Here is a 16,089-nt window from a genome sequence, read left to right on the forward strand (position 1 = left end):
AACACCTGTAAGCCTGATAAAAGGCTTAAAGTAAGTGCAGAAAGTGCCTGAAGCTAGTTTGAAATAGATGTCATAAAAGTCATGCACCCATATACTTTATCTCTAGCCAGATATTTAAATTAATATTACACTTAATACTTACTTATCTGGTTTCCATTAGCAGCTGTGAAGAAGTGGCTGAACAAAAAAGAAGAGAAAAAAAGTTACATTGTTCTGGCAACTTCGAGAAGTTACCATGGAGAAGACAGATGCAATAAGAAAGGAAAAAAACATTATCACCAACAAAAAGAGAATAACAGCATGCAGTGTGGAAAAAACCCTACAAACCACACGATTTCAAAAACATCAGTGAGAGAGAAGACAGGCCAACTCAAGACAGTGCAGCAGTCTGCTAGTATTCAGGGAAAAGAATGGTTCGGTTCTGCCTGCCTATCCCCATGAGGCATGTTGTTTTCATCACAAACTAGAACAGCCATGTGTCTGTTTACCATTGTATGCCCAATGCCTGAAACAAGATAGGCACTCAATCAAGGAATCATCGATAACCATATGGATGCCAAATCACAAGAAGATTTTTAAATTATGGTGAATATATTCCAGTGGCAAATGAAAAGAGGTATCAGTTGCATTTTTGAAAAGTCACTATTATGGTAAGCCACTATCTGAGGGCTATAGAAAGTAGAACCAGAGAAAGTTATTTACTTCAAGAATGAAAATGCACTACTGTAGGCCACTGCCCTGATTCTAAATGGGAAAAAGCAAGACTTTGATTCAGCATAATTTACTTAATAAAGCACTGTATTTCTCTCTCTCTACTAATTTGGTAGCTTTCACTTTATTGCTATTCAAAGACTCTTCTACTGGGACAGACGCAATAGGAGAGATAGATATATAATATGATGAAATATGAGGAAAGGGAAACAAAATGGAATAAATAAGATGTTCTCCACCAATTTCTCCTCTGAGGGCATTTTCCATTTTATAGCTAGGAGATGGAGGTACAGCAAATGGCAGTGGCCAAGAGCTTTTAGCAATCTCATGGGGATGGAAAGACCAAAGTTGGAATTTGGACAAGTAGAGCCGCCAAGACTTGAACAGCCAGGATCCCAGAGAGAAGATAACCATTGAGAAATGGGTATGACATTCTGCAAGGATTTTACCTCAATGAATGTTCGGAATCCTAAGTCTCTGAGAATGAGAGAAGAAAGAGGAATAGTTGCAGTAAAAAACAATAACAAACACGTGGAACTGCTCAGTGTTATGTGGTAGCCTGGATGGGAGGGGAGTTTACGGAAGAATGGGTATAGGTATATGTATGGCTGAGTCCCTTTGCAGTTCATCTGAAACTATCACAACATTGGTAATCAGTTATACCCCAATACAAAGTAAACTTAAAAAAAAAAAACTCACAGTTATTTTAATATGTTTAAAAGATCAATAGAGGTTTGGGCAGTCTCTTGGAGCTCAACATACAAAAGCCGGAGTTCAGAGCCTGAAGTGGAGTGGGAATCCTAGACAATAGGCCAGTTTTCAAACCAAGACCTTTGAATAACTATTCCCTAGGTTAAAGGCTACAACAGTAATATGTAATCCCACACAAAGTTTTAAACAGTCTCCAATTATCTCAAAGCCTAATGGGAATTAACATAAATTGTGTCTAGTCTTCTTTGGAGGAAGATAACATCATCCAGTGTCTTTAAATAATTTCATACACAATGTCCTGCATTCAACCAAAAATGTAGTGGGCTGAATGACTGAAAAACAAAATAAAGACAGACAGTAGAACCAGATACTCAGAACACCCAAATTTCACAGTTATTAGAAATATAATTTAAAATAACTTGATTAATATGCTCAATAATATAAAGGGAGTAATACAGAAAACAGATGGAAATATGGAGAATTTTATTTGAGATCTGAGATATATAAAAGTAAATCAAATAGCAATCTTAGAAATTAAGAATAAAATTCGAAATAAATACTCAATGAATAAAATTAACAACAAATTATAAAAAACAGAGATGATTAGTGAGCTGGATAATATGACATAAGAAATTATACAGATTATAACAGAGATAAAAAGATTGGAAAACAAAATAAAAAATTATAAGACTCGTAAAATATCATAAAAATATCAACATATGTAGTCCCAAAGGGAGAGGAGAAAGAAAATGAGCAAAAATTCAGTTTGAAGAGATGTCTGAGAATTTTCCAAAATTGGTGAAAGACAGTAAGTCACAGATTTGAAGAGCTCTAAAAACTTCAAGCAAAACAACTACAAAGAAAACTATCACCAGACATACATAATAAAACTGTTAAAAGTCAAAGAAAAAAGGAAAGAAGTCATAAAAGCAGCACAGGAAGAGAGAGAAACGTAATTTTTGTTGTTGCTATTTAGTCGCTAAGTTGTGCTGACTCTTTGCAACCTTATGGACTGTATGTAACCCACCAGGCTCCTCTGTCCGTGGGATTTCCCAGCAAAAATACTGGAATGGGTTGCCATTTCCTTCTCCTGAGGATCTTCCTGACCCAGGGATCAAACCCACATCTCCTGCTTGGCAGGTGGATTCTTTACCACTGAGCCACCTGGGAAGTCCAGCATTTCTCTTACTAGATTATCAGTTTATTATAAAAGGACATAATTCAGTAACAGCCAGATGAAAGAGATACATAAGGCAAGGTATGTGGAAAGGGGAACAGAGCTTCCACGCTTTCTCGACATACCACTCTGCTCCCATTGCCAAGTGTTTACCAGCCCAAAACCTCAACTCTTTTTGTTGAAGAGTTTTGATAGAGCTTAATTTAGAGCTGCCCTTCTCTTCCTCTTCCCAGAGCTTAACAGGTGGCTCTAAAAATTTCAGCCATCTAATCACTTATCTTTCTGGTGACCAGTCCTATCTCAAACCTCTCTAGGGACCCCACCCTAAGTCATCCCATTAGCATAAACTCAGGCAAACTCAAAAGAAATAGTTAATAAATGACAAAAGACACTTCTATTGGTCAGGAAATTCCTAATGTTTTTGCTGGGGACAAAAAACACATATATTTCTTATACCACTTTAGTATAAGCTACCTCTTATTTATCAGATGAGGCTATTATTTGACCTTGCCAGAGGAAAAACAATGTCCTTCATGCCTATCTTATATATATCTCTCAATGCTTCAGTTTCATAACCAGACCTGACCCACAACTAATACATTCAGAGAAGTTATACTGGTTGCTCACACTGGAATCTATTTTGATTAGCTTAGCATTTCCTCTGATTGAATGGTGACCATATCTAAATAGTCGTCAACAACTACAGAGTTAGACCATAGTCTATCTATCAGCCTATAGTCAGGAAAAAGAAATCTCTCTAGGCATTTCAGGCAGGAGAGCATTTAGTAAAAGGAATTAGGTGTTTACAAAACTTTTGAAAGCACCAAGGAGGACAACAGATGATGAAAGTCATCAGTTATCTTCAGAAATCAGAAAATTGCAGGAATCACAGGAAACAGCCACTAATGATCTCAATATCCTATTGCACCAAAGCAGATGGTGCTCAGCAGAAAGCCTAGAAGTCACTGCAAAATCTCACATCTGATGTCTATTGAAGACCACATGCCTGCTTGCTGAGGTTGAACAATAATGATTTCTGTTGTCTTCCACCTTACAAAAGCTAACATGAATAACTCTTATTGGAAGAATCAAAACCACAACCCTGCTGGTAAGAGATTCTGGGTAATATAGTTTCCAGATTCTGGCCACTATAATGTAAGGGAGCTCTTAGAAGGACAGGGATGATACTGAGTTAGCATCAGACAATATCTGGCAATGCCAGAAATCCCAAGAGATAATTACAATTTTTTAACTGAAATATACTTAATTTACCATATTGCATTAATTACTGTGACACAACAGTGACTCAGTCATACATATATATATATATTTTTAATATTCTTTTCATTATGGTTTATCTCAGGATATTGAATATAGTTCTTTATGCTATATGCTTGGAAATTGTTGTTTGATAATCACAAATTTAAAACAAGAAGAGAAGGATAACTATTCTTAACAATTTCAGTATTTTGCTAATTTATGCTAGCAAAAAGCTGGAGAGTAAATGTGAAAATGAATTCTGAAGATATTAGAACAAGACAGGAAGCGTATAATCTTAGACGCTCAACGAATTTACTAGTCAACCTAAATAAAGAAGTAAACTAAGATAATTTCAAAGAAATGAGTCTATTTGGGAATAGCAGAGGAGTTGCTATTCAGGACACACAAACTATAGCAAGCTACAGATGATGAGTCTGCTGAGGGCTTGGGATAGGCTGTATTTATGGGAAGGGAATGCAAAGAGGGGAGAGTTCTGTTGGAGTTTGTTAAAATCAAAACAGACAGAGACCAGCTTTGCAAATTCCTCGAGCAGACAAAACCAGTTCAGTCATACAAACAAAGCTCAATTCAGCTCACTTGGCAAGACCAACTCAACCTGAGTCATTTCCCATTCATGCCTCTGGAAATCATAAGCAAAAACTTTCCAAAGTTGATATGAGGCAAACCCTGTTTAACTCCCTATCATTTAAGAAAATTCCAATATAAATCAGTTTTCTATGAATTAGGAAATCAGTTTTTCATTCCTTAAGTTTTGTTTTTCTGAGCACACATGAATCAGACTTTGCATTTTATATCCACTGGTTCTATTTTTAGATTGATATTCTTGCATATATTGATATTGATAGCAAATACACAGGATACAAATACATGCTGGAGTGGCTATGGAGAAAAGGGAACTCTTCCAACTTATCCACGAAACATAGAGAATAGACGTGTGGTTGCCAAGAGGTAAGGGGGTAGGGGAAGGGTGGATTGGGAATTTCGGGTTAGCAGACACAAAGTATTATATATATAATGGATAAGCAACAAGGCTCTACTGTACAGTACAGGAAACTATAGTCAATATCCTGCGATACACCATAATGGACAAGAATACAGAAAAGAATGTATACACACATATACCTAATTGCTTTGCCATACAGTAGAAATTACCACAACATTGTAGGTCAACTATACTTGAATAAAATAAAATTTTTAAAAATAGGCAGGTTGGTTTATGCTGTGGCAACAAACAACTGACAATCTTGATTGTTTGCTTTGTGTTCACAATACATATCCACTGTAGATCATCAAGGAAAACTTTCTCATTGTAGACACTCAAGGACTCAGACTGATGCAGGTCATCTTTATACACGATTCCATGACAGGTGAAGTGAGGAAAAGATGTTGTGGTGAATCACACGCAGCTCTCAAAATTCCTGCTGAGGGGCACATGTTACTTTATTTAACTCATAGTGCATTGGCAAAGCAAGTCATTTGGTATGGAGGCGAATACAAATATTATGTTGGATTTATCCTTCTCAGTGTGCTCTCCAAACTCCTAAATTATGTTCCTTGAGATAATTGATAAGAGCAGCATAAACATTTCTTAAAAGCATGTTTTCGTTAAGTTTGTGATGCTAATTGGAGACACTACAGTTGTACTGAACTATCCTATACATGGAAAGGTAGGAGGATCCTGGATTGAGAGAGGCCAGGTAGATACACTTTACCACCTGAAGTGGGAGTCAGTCTATGGGAGGAAGTTCCAAAGAGTCATAAGATGATAGGGTTTGCAGAGTAGACTCTAAATCCACTTTTCTAAACAGCCCCATGGATTAGGACTTCAGTCTTACCCGACCCATCCAGGTACAGATGGACCCAAGAATCGTGGGCACCCATTATCTTTCAAGGCAACGACTTCATCCAAAAGTAAATGTCAGTGTGCTGCTTCCTGCTGCTGCTGCTGCTAAGTCTCTTCAGTCATGTCTGACTCTGTGCGACCCCATAGACGACAGCCCACCAGGCTCCCCTGTCCCTGGGATTCTCCAGGCAAGAACACTGGAGTGGGTTGCCATTTCCTTCTCCAATGGAGGAAAGTGAAAAATGAAAGTGAAGTCACTCAGTTGTGTTCAACTCTTAGTGACCCCATGGACTGCAGCCTACCAGGCTCCTCCGTCCATGGGATTTTCCAGGCAGGAGTACTGGAGTGGGTTGCCATTGCCTTCTCCAGGTGCTGCTTCCTAGAGTTGCCAAAAATAAGCTATCACAAACTTGGTGGCTTTAACAACAGATATCTATTATTCAGCCAAAAAAAGGAGGAAACCCTGCCGTTTTTGACAACATGGATGAACTCAGAAGGCAATATGGTAAGAGACATGAGTCAGACAAAGACAAATACTATATGATCTCACTTGTATATGGATTCGGAAAAAAGAAAGAAAAGTCAGACTCACAGGAAAAGAGATTAGATTTGGGGTTACTTCCCTGGTGGTTCAGATGGTAAAGAATCTGCCTGCAATACAGGAGACCTGGGTTTGATCCCTGAGTTGGGAAGATCCCCTGGAGAAGAGAATGGCCACCCACTCCAGTACTCTTGCCTGGAGACGTCTGGCAGGCTACACTCCATGGGGCTGCAAAGAGTCAGACATGACCGAGTGACTAACACTTTCACTACTCTCACTTCACACTTACAACGCTGCATATCAATTATATCTTAAAAAAAAAAAACTGGAAAATCCCTTTTAAAATTAGAACAAACAACAACAATAACATAAATCTATTCTCTCACAGACCTGGAGGCCAGAAATCTGAAGTCAGTGTGCCAAGATCTCTAGAGGACAATTCTTCTTCACGGCTTCCAGCTTCTGGCAGCTCCTAGCAGTCATTGGCTATACACCCATCATTCTCATCTGTCTCCATTTTTACATTATCTTCTCTACTGTGTCTCTGCGTGTCCAAATCTCCCTTCCCTCTCTTTTATAAAAACACTAGTCATTGGATTTAGAATCCACTCTATATTCAGGAAGATTTCATTTCAAGATCTCTAACTAATAACCCAACATTCAAACAAATTCACATTCTGAGGTTACAGGTGGACACAAATCTAGGGGAGGGATGCTAATCAACCCACTGTAGTAAAATTCTTCTCAATTATATGAGCTACTCTGAGGGAGTTTCCCCTGAGGGAGTAACAGAAAGGTGATATATGTTTGTCCTCTCTGACCCAAAATGAGAATGTGGGGAGAGAAGATGCTTCGTGTTCCCATTACCTAGTGCTACATAACAAGATACTTCTCCAAACTGGAGACTTAAAACAGGAACAAATTATTATTTCTCACAATCTATGGGTTGACTAGATGGTTATTCCACTTAATTTGTGTCTCCTGTAGTGCTGGGTGCTGAAAGGTCCAAATAGGTCACATGACTGGCAATTTGGTGCTACCTGTTAGCTCAGCTGGGGCTCTTTCCCAGGGCCTTGATCCTGCTCCATATGGCCTGTCCAAGAGGGTGGCTTGGGCTACTTACAGGATGGCATATGAACTACACCAGGAGTGCAAAAGTAGAATCTTCCAGTACATCGTAAGCTTCAGGACTGGAACTGAGAGCATCTGTTCCACGCAGGTCACATGGTCAGTTCAGATTTGAGGCAAGGAGATATACAAGGGTGTGAACAGCAGCACGGTTCACAGAGGCCCACCAAAGTTCCAGTCTACTAACTTTCCTTCTCCCCTAGAACTGTGAATAATGTGGACCATTTCAAGTGGCAAGGAATTTGCAAAAATAAAATGTAGGGGTGGGTTAATGGGGCTAAAGAGCTTTAGGCTTTGATGTTGGATAGAGTACCTGGGATGTTGGCAGACTTTGGAGTGAAAAGGCTGTGAGGCAGAAGTCAAAGTCTTCATTGAAAGAGGAGCTGATGCTGCTGCTAAGTTGCTTCAGTCATGTCCAACTCTGTGTGACCCCATAGATGGCAGCCCACCATGCTCCGCCATCCCTGGGATTCACCAGGCAAGAACACTGGAGTGGGTTGCCATTTCCTTCTCCAATGCATGAAAGTGAAAAGTGAAAGTGAAGTCACTCAGTCATGTCCAACTCTTAGCGACCCCATAGACTGCAGCCTACCAGGCTCCTCCGTGTGTGGGATTTTCCAGGAAAGAGTACTGGAGTGGGTTGCCATTGCCTTCTCCTGAAAGAGGAGAGTAACCTGATAGAAAGGTCAGTGATAAAGGAAGTCAGATGGTAAGAATTCCAAAGAAAGAAGTATTATCACATAACAATAAGAAAAGTAATGGTCTGCAACATGGCAGTAGCAGAATGTTGACTGCCCCAAGACCCTTCCCTATGGAAATGTTGAGGATAGCTTCCAATCGAGTAATCTTCCAAAAATATTAGAAACAATACATGCCGTGGCTGCCTAAGGAAATAGAACGCTTTTACCAGGTTTCAGAAAAAGCCATTGATCGGAATCCCTCCAAGCACTTGAGAATGCTTTTCTAAGTAACTGTCACATCAGCATGGTAGTGTGACAACTCAAGGGGATCAAGATTGATTTAGGGAGCAAAACTTAGAAAAGATAGTCTAAATCAACCCAATAAATGTATTTGGCTTCACTGAATAGTACTTGAGAAAGTAATTAAATTAACTCCAGGTGAAAAATATAGTCCTCCTCTGCTGCTGCTGCTGCTAAGTCGCTTCAGTCGTGTCTGACTCTGTGCAACCCCAGAGACGGCAGCCCACCAGGCTCCCCCGTCCCTGGGATTTTCCAGGCAAGAGTACTGGAGTGGGGTGCCATTGCCTTCTCCGATAGTCCTCCCCGACTCCCTGCAAATCCTTAAGGTAGTTGATTAGCATACAAAAAGGCAAAATTTGTAATTGGTTGCTTTCTTCTATATACTCAAAAGTTTAATGTAAAGAAGAAATTTTTATTTTCAAAAGTGAAATGTGGTGTGGAAATCAAAATATGAACTTTTATTATTAAACTCACTATAAACTGCCTATTAAATGTGCCCACCAAGGACGTGTGCCTCTTGTTGTTGTGTCAGTCGCTAAGTCATGTCCGACTCTTTGTGACTCCATGGACTGCAGCGCACCAGGCTTCCCTGACTATTCCCTGGAGTTTGCACAAATTTATGTACATGTAGTCCGTGATGGCATCTAACCATCTCATCCTCTGCCTCCCTCTTTTTCATTTGCCTTCAATTTTTCCCAGGATCAGGGGCTTTTCCAATGATTTGGCTCTTCATATCAGGTTGCCAAAATACTGGAGCTCCAGATTCAGCACCAGTCCTTCCAATGAATCATCAGGACTCATTTCCTTTAGGATTGACTGGTTTGACCTCCTTGCAGTCCAAGGAACTCTGAAGAGTCTTCTTCAGCACCACAATTCAAAAGTATCAATCGTTCAGTGCTCAGCCTTCATTATGGACCGATCAACTCTCACAACTGTACATAACCCCTGGAAAAACCACAGCTTGAATGATATGGACCTTTGTCGGCAAAGTGATGTCTTTGCTTTTTAATACTCTGTCTGCTGCTGCTACTGCTAAGTCGCTTCAGTCGTGTCCGACTCTGTGCGACCCCAGAGACAGCAGCCCAGCAGGCTCCCCTGTCCCTGGGATTCTCCAGGCAAGAACACTGGAGTGGGTTGCCATTTCCTTCTCCAATGCATGAAAGTGAAAAGTGAAAGTGAAGTCGCTCAGTCATGTCTGACTCCTAGCGACCCCATGGACTGCAGCCTACCAGGCTCCTCCGTCCATGGGATTTTCCAGGCAAGAGTACTGGAGTGGGGTGCCATTTCCTTCTCCAATACTCTGTCTAGTATTGATCAAAAAGTAATGCTCAAAATTCTGCAAGCCAGGCTTCAGCAGTACATGAACTGTGAACTTCCAGATGTTCAAGCTGGTTTTAGAAAAGGCAGAGGAACCAGAGATCAAATTGCCAACATCCGCTGGATCATGGAAAAAGCAAGAGAGTTCCAGAAAAACATCTATTTCTGCTTTATTGACTATGCCAAAGCCTTTGACTGTGTGGACCACAATAAACTGTGGAAAATTCTGAAAGAGATGGGAATACCAGATCACCTGACCTGCCTCTTGAGAAACCTATATGCAGGTCAGGAAGCAACAGTTAGAACTGGACATGGAACAACAGACTGGTTCCAAATAGGAAAAGGAGTACATCAAGGCTGTATATTGTCACCCTGCTTATTTAACTTATATGCAGAGTACATCATGAGAAACGCTGGTCTGGAAGAAGCACAAGCTGGAATCAAGATTGCCAGGAGAAATATCAATAACCTCAGATATGCAGATGACACCACCCTTATGGCAGAAAGTGAAGAGGAACTAAAAAGCCTCTTGATGAAAGTGAAAGAGGAGAGTGAAAAAGTTGGCTTAAAGTTCAACATTCAGAAAACGAAGATCATGGCATCTGGTCTTATCACTTCATGGCAGATAGATGGGGAAACAATGGAAACAGTGTCAGGCTTTATTTTGGGGGGCTCCAAAATCACTGCAGATGGTGATTGCAGCCATGAAATTAAAACACCCTTACTCCTTGGAAGGAAAGTTATGACCAACCTAGACAGCATATTGAAAAGCAGAAATATTACTTTGCCAACAAAGGTCCATCTAGTCAAGGCTATGGTTTTTCCAGTAGTCATGTATGGATGTGAGAGTTGGACTGTGAAGAAAGCTGAGAGCCAAAGAATTGATGCTTTTGAACTGTGGTGTCGGAGAAGACTCTTGAGAGTCCCTTGGACTGCAAGGAGATCCAACCAGTCCGTCCTAAAGGAAATCACTCCTGAATATTCATTGGATGGACTGATGCTAAAGCTGAAACTCCAGTACTTTGGCCACCTCATGCGAAGAGTTGACTCATTAGAAAAGACCCTGATGCTGGGAGGGATTGGGGGCAGGAGAAGGGGACGACAGAGGATGAGATGGCTGGATGGCATCACCGAGTCGATGGACATGAGTTTGAGTGAACTCTGGGAGATGGTGATGGACAGGGAGGCCTGACATGCTGCGATTCATGGGGTTGCAAAGAGTCAGACATGACTGAACTGAACTCTGTCTAGGTTTGTCATAGCTTTCCTCCCAAGGAACAAGCATCTTTTAATTTCATGGCGGCAGTCACCATCCCCAGTGATTTTGGAGCCCAGGAAAATAAAATCTTTCACTGTTTCCACCTTTTCCCCACCCATTTGCAGTGAGGTGATTGGGACCAGATGCCATGATCTAAGTTTTTTGAATGTTGAGTTTTAAGCCAGCTTTCCCACCCTCCTCTTTTACCTTCATCAAGAGGCTCTTTAGTTCCTCTTCACTTTCTGCCATTAGATTGGTATCATCTGCTTATCTAAGGTTGTTGATATTTCTCCCAGCAATCTTGATTCCACTTTGTGATTCATGCAGACTGGCATTTCACATGATGTAGTCTGCATGTAAGTTAAACAAACAAAGTGACAATATACAACCTTGTGATACACTTTCCCTAATTTTGAACCAGTTGTTCCATGTAAGGTTCTAACTGTTGCTTCTTGACTTGCCTAACAGATTTTTCAAGAGACAGGTAAGGTGGTCTGGTATTCCCATCTCTTTTAAGAATTTTTCCAGTTTGTTGTGATCCACACAGCAAAGGCTTTAGCGTGGTCAATGAAGCAGATGTTTTTCTGAAATTCTCTTGCTTTCTCTGTGATCCTGGTAGTCAAAAGAAAAAGAAGAGAACGTGCCCTCTGGTGGACTGGCAGAGCCTAAGATGGTGCTGAGCAGGGTCAGGTTATGCATGCTAAGAGAAGCACAGCAGGAAGAGGAGACCTGCAAGTACCTACAAGAAGGTGGAGGTATCATGTATGGGCTGATAAAATGTTTTCCTCTACAGCTGGGTCTAAGAAGAGCCACTACTAGAAATGTCCACTATATAGAGAAAGGAGAATATATATCTCCAGGGGACAGCCAGGTTTTAGTTAAGGCAAGACTTAGAGATAAGATCCCAGTCGTAGTGTGAGGTAATCATGGTTTGTTTAATTGGTGGACTAGGAGTTCCTAAAGATGCAGTAAAATGATTTGGGGAGAAGAAGGAAGTAGTATTTAAGATTGTGCCAAGGACAAGTTAGGCATTGATTAATGAGAACAGGGATGAGAGGAAGGTGAATTTAATTCTAAGTTTCTTTTAGGATGACAGACATCTGGTTTACTTGGCTAGAGGGTGGCGCCCTCTAGCACCCCAGGCTTTAGGCGCCCCTCATAGCAGCAGCAGCAGCAGCGGGAGCTCCTCACTCCCAGCAGCAGTTCTCATATCTGTTTACTCAGATTTTTCATCATAATGATCAGTCTCAGCCCTTTAGAAAAAGACATTTGGATGTATAGCTTACAGTTCTTATATTCTAGACTGATTATCTCTAAGAATTAATCATGCATTCCTCATGGTGCTTAAAAATCCATATAGAAGAATTTCTCTATGGATTCATGATAATTAGCAAAGAAGTCACTGAAGGTGACAGACGAGAGATAACTTGGTCTGGATGTTGTAGAGGTCCTTTGCAGAATTTCCCTTGCTTTTTGAAGTGTAAATTTCTTCTATCTATAAAGGCAAATTCTATTCTCAATGCAAAAATAGAATTACTTTCTATGCGTAAACTTATCTCTCTGATGCCCCCTACTGTGGTTTCCTGTTAACCACAGAAATATATCAAAACCTGAAAGTCAGCAAAGCTTACAATTTCTGGAAGAGTACTTTTTCAAAGACTGGGTCATTATTTAAAATAAAATAAAACAAAAGCCTTACTTAACTCCCTGGGTTATAAATTTGTTTTTATGAAAAACTCTGCAAAAGAGTTTTAATCAAAGTAAATCTTTTTCTCCTTAGTCTTAGCACACAGTACATTAAAACGCACAAGAACAGGCAACAGGTGAAGCTTAGTTCTTGAACAACTCCCTGTCTGCCTGCAGATCTAATACTGAAAATTATATTAAGTTCAAGGCTGGGAAGAATTTTCTTCTTGTTTCAAAGCTCTTCCATATCAGCCTCTTACCAACACTTCTTGAGATAATTAATACGATGACACACGCAACAGAAACTAAGAAAGAGGGTATAATCAGTATTTCAAAAGCAATTACTCTTTTTAAGGAATCTAACATTTTTAATAAAATTATTTTAAGACAAATTATCAGGGTCTTATAAGCACTTAATTCTTGTTCAAAATAGTTATTTGCCCCTTCCCCCAACACCAAACTGGGAAAACTTCAGAACATCCTTTTCTGATTTCATTTAAAATGTATTATTATTTTATATGCCCCAAACCTACCAAATGAATTTGCTTATACAACAGTGAGTATAGGAATGTGTTCTACTTTGGAGGAGTTTTTACAAATGTGGAATAGGCCCAACGTCTGTTGCCATGTAACATAAAGAAATTGTTTTCAATGATTACAATTTTGTGATTCGTAGTACTGCCTCAATGGTTTTGCCTGTGTGTGTGCTCAGTCACTCAGTCATGTCCAACTCTTTGCAAGCCCATGGACTGTAGCCCACCAGATTCCTCTGTCCATGGAATTTTCCAGGCAAGAATACCGGAGTGGGTTGCCATTTCCTCCTCCAGAGGATCTTCCAGATTGAACCCACATCTCCTGAGTCTCCTGCTTTGGCAGGTGGATTCTTTACCACTGAGCCACCTGAGAAGCCCGCTGCTGCTGCTGCTGCTAAGTCGCTTCAGTCGTGTCTGACTCTGTGCGACCCCACAGACGGCAGCCCACCGGGCTCCCCTGTCCCTGGGATTCTCCAAGCAAGAACACTGGAGTGGGTTGCCATTTCCTTCTCCAATGCATGAAAGTAAAAAGTGCAAGTGAAGTCGCTCAGTCGTTTCCGACTCTTAGCGACCCCATGGACTGCAGCCTACCAGGCTCCTCTGTCCATGGAATTTTCCAGGCAAGAATACTGGAGTGGGTTGCCATTTCCTCCTCCAGAGGATCTTCCAGATTGAACCCACATCTCCTGAGTCTCCTGCTTTGGCAGGCAGATTCTTTACCACTGAGCCACCTGAGAAGACTAGCTTATTAAAAAAAAAAAAATTAATATGTATTGTTGCTGAAAGTTTTTAAGTTGCTAAATCCAGTGATCAGCTCCATGTCCTCATGTCATTCAACTGTCCAGCAGCATTTAATGCAGCTGGTCACCCCCTCCTCATCTGCTCTCTTGGCTTCTAGGACAGGACACACCCAGGCTCTCCTCCTACCTTTCAGTTTCCTTGGCTGGCTCCTCTTCGTCTCTTGAATCTCTTCATTTCAGGATGCCCCAGGAGTCAGTGTCTGGTCCTCTTCTCCATCATGTTCCTTTGATGATCTCATCCAACCTCATGGCTTTAATTATCATGTATATATGCCCATGATGCCCAAACAAGGCCAGTTCTATGGACTTGCAGCCTGTGCCCCCCTCAGGAGGACACCATACTCAGCTAATGCTCTGTTGTCACAATTTTGAAAATTCTTAGTAATTATTTAACAAAAGGCTCACCCTTTCATTTTGCCTTGAGCCCTGTAAATTAAATGTATGTCCTCCTCTCAAATGTATATATCCCAACCCACTCCAGTGTTCTTGCCTGGAGAATCCCAGGGACGGGGGAGCCTGGTGGGCTGCCGTCTATGGGGTCGCACAGAGTTGGACACAACTGTAGCGACTTAGCAGCAGCAGCAGCAGCCATCTCTCTAGACTTGTACACCTAACATCTCAACCTGAGTATCTAATAGATAGTCACACTTAGTAAGAACAAAACTGAACACTTGAATTTTCTTCCTCAAACCTGCATCACCTCTAGCCTCTCCAGACTGTTAGAAACATCTTCATGTTTTCATTTGCTCAGATAAACACTTTCGAATTATTTTTGACTCTGCTGCCTCTGTCATGTTCCACAATCAATCCATCAGCCAATCATGTTGTCTCTGTCAAGACATTTTCAGCATCTAACCATTATTCACCACCTCCACTGCTGCCATCCTGATCTGAGCCACAACCAGCTTTTCCTTGGATCACTGCAGGACCTTCCTACAGGCCTAGAGTCTATGCTCAACACAGAAACCACTACAGCCTTTTTAAATAGAGGCCTGCTCACATCCCTCCTTCAATCAAAATCCTCCAGTGCTTCCCTATTTCAACCAGAGTAAAAAGGACAAAGTCTTTATCAAACCACCTCTCCCGCCCACCCCACATATACACATTTCTCCAGGATCTTGTTCCACCGCCAGCACTATTCCTTACCCTATTCTTTGACCTCCTCCCCTATTTTCTGCTTCTCACTCTCCACTCAAGCCATTTTGGATCTCTTGCTCTCCCTTGAAAACGCCATCATCTTCAGTTCAGTTCAGTTACTCAGTCATGTCCGACTCTTTGTGACCCCATGAATCGCAGCACGCCAGGCCTCCCTGTCCATCACCAACTCCCGGAGTTTACTCAAACTCATGTCCATCGAGTCAGTGATACCATCCAGCCATCTCATCCTCTGTCGTCCCCTTCTCCTCCTGCCCCCAATCCCCATCAGGGTCTTTTCCAATGACTCAACTCTTTGCATGAGGTGGCCAAAGTAGGAGTTTCAGCTTCAGCATCAATCCTTCCAAAGAACACCCAGGACTAATAGCCCTTAGGATGGACTGGTTGGACCTCCTCGCAGTCCAAGGGACTCTCAAGAGTTTTCTCCGACACCACAGTTCAAAAGCATCAATTCTTTGGCTCTCAGCTTTCTTCACAGTCCAACTCTCACATCCATACATGACTACTGGAAAAACCGTAGCCTTGACTAGACGGACCTTTGTTGGCAAAATAATATCTCTGCTTTTTAATATGCTATCTAGGTTGGTCATAACTTTCCTTCCAAGGAGTAAGGGTGTTTTAATTTCATGGCTGCAATCACCATCTGCAGTGATTTTGGAGCCCCCAAAAATAAAGTCTGACACTGTTTTCATTGTTTCCCCATCTATCTGCCATGAAGTGATGAGACCAGATGCCATGATCTTCGTTTTCTGAATGTTGAACTTTAAGCCAACTTTTTCACTCTCCTCTTTCACTTTCATCAAGAGGCTTTTTAGTTCCTCTTCACTTTCTGCTATAAGGGTGGTGTCATCTGCATATCTGAGGTTATTGATATTTCTCCTGGCAATCTTGATTCCAGCTTGTGCTTCTTCCAGACCAGCGTTTCTCATGATGTACTCTGCATATAAGTTAAATAAGCAGGGTGACAA

This window comes from Bos mutus, chromosome 16 (genome assembly GCF_027580195.1).
Source record: "Bos mutus isolate GX-2022 chromosome 16, NWIPB_WYAK_1.1, whole genome shotgun sequence".
NCBI lineage: Eukaryota > Metazoa > Chordata > Mammalia > Artiodactyla > Bovidae > Bos > Bos mutus.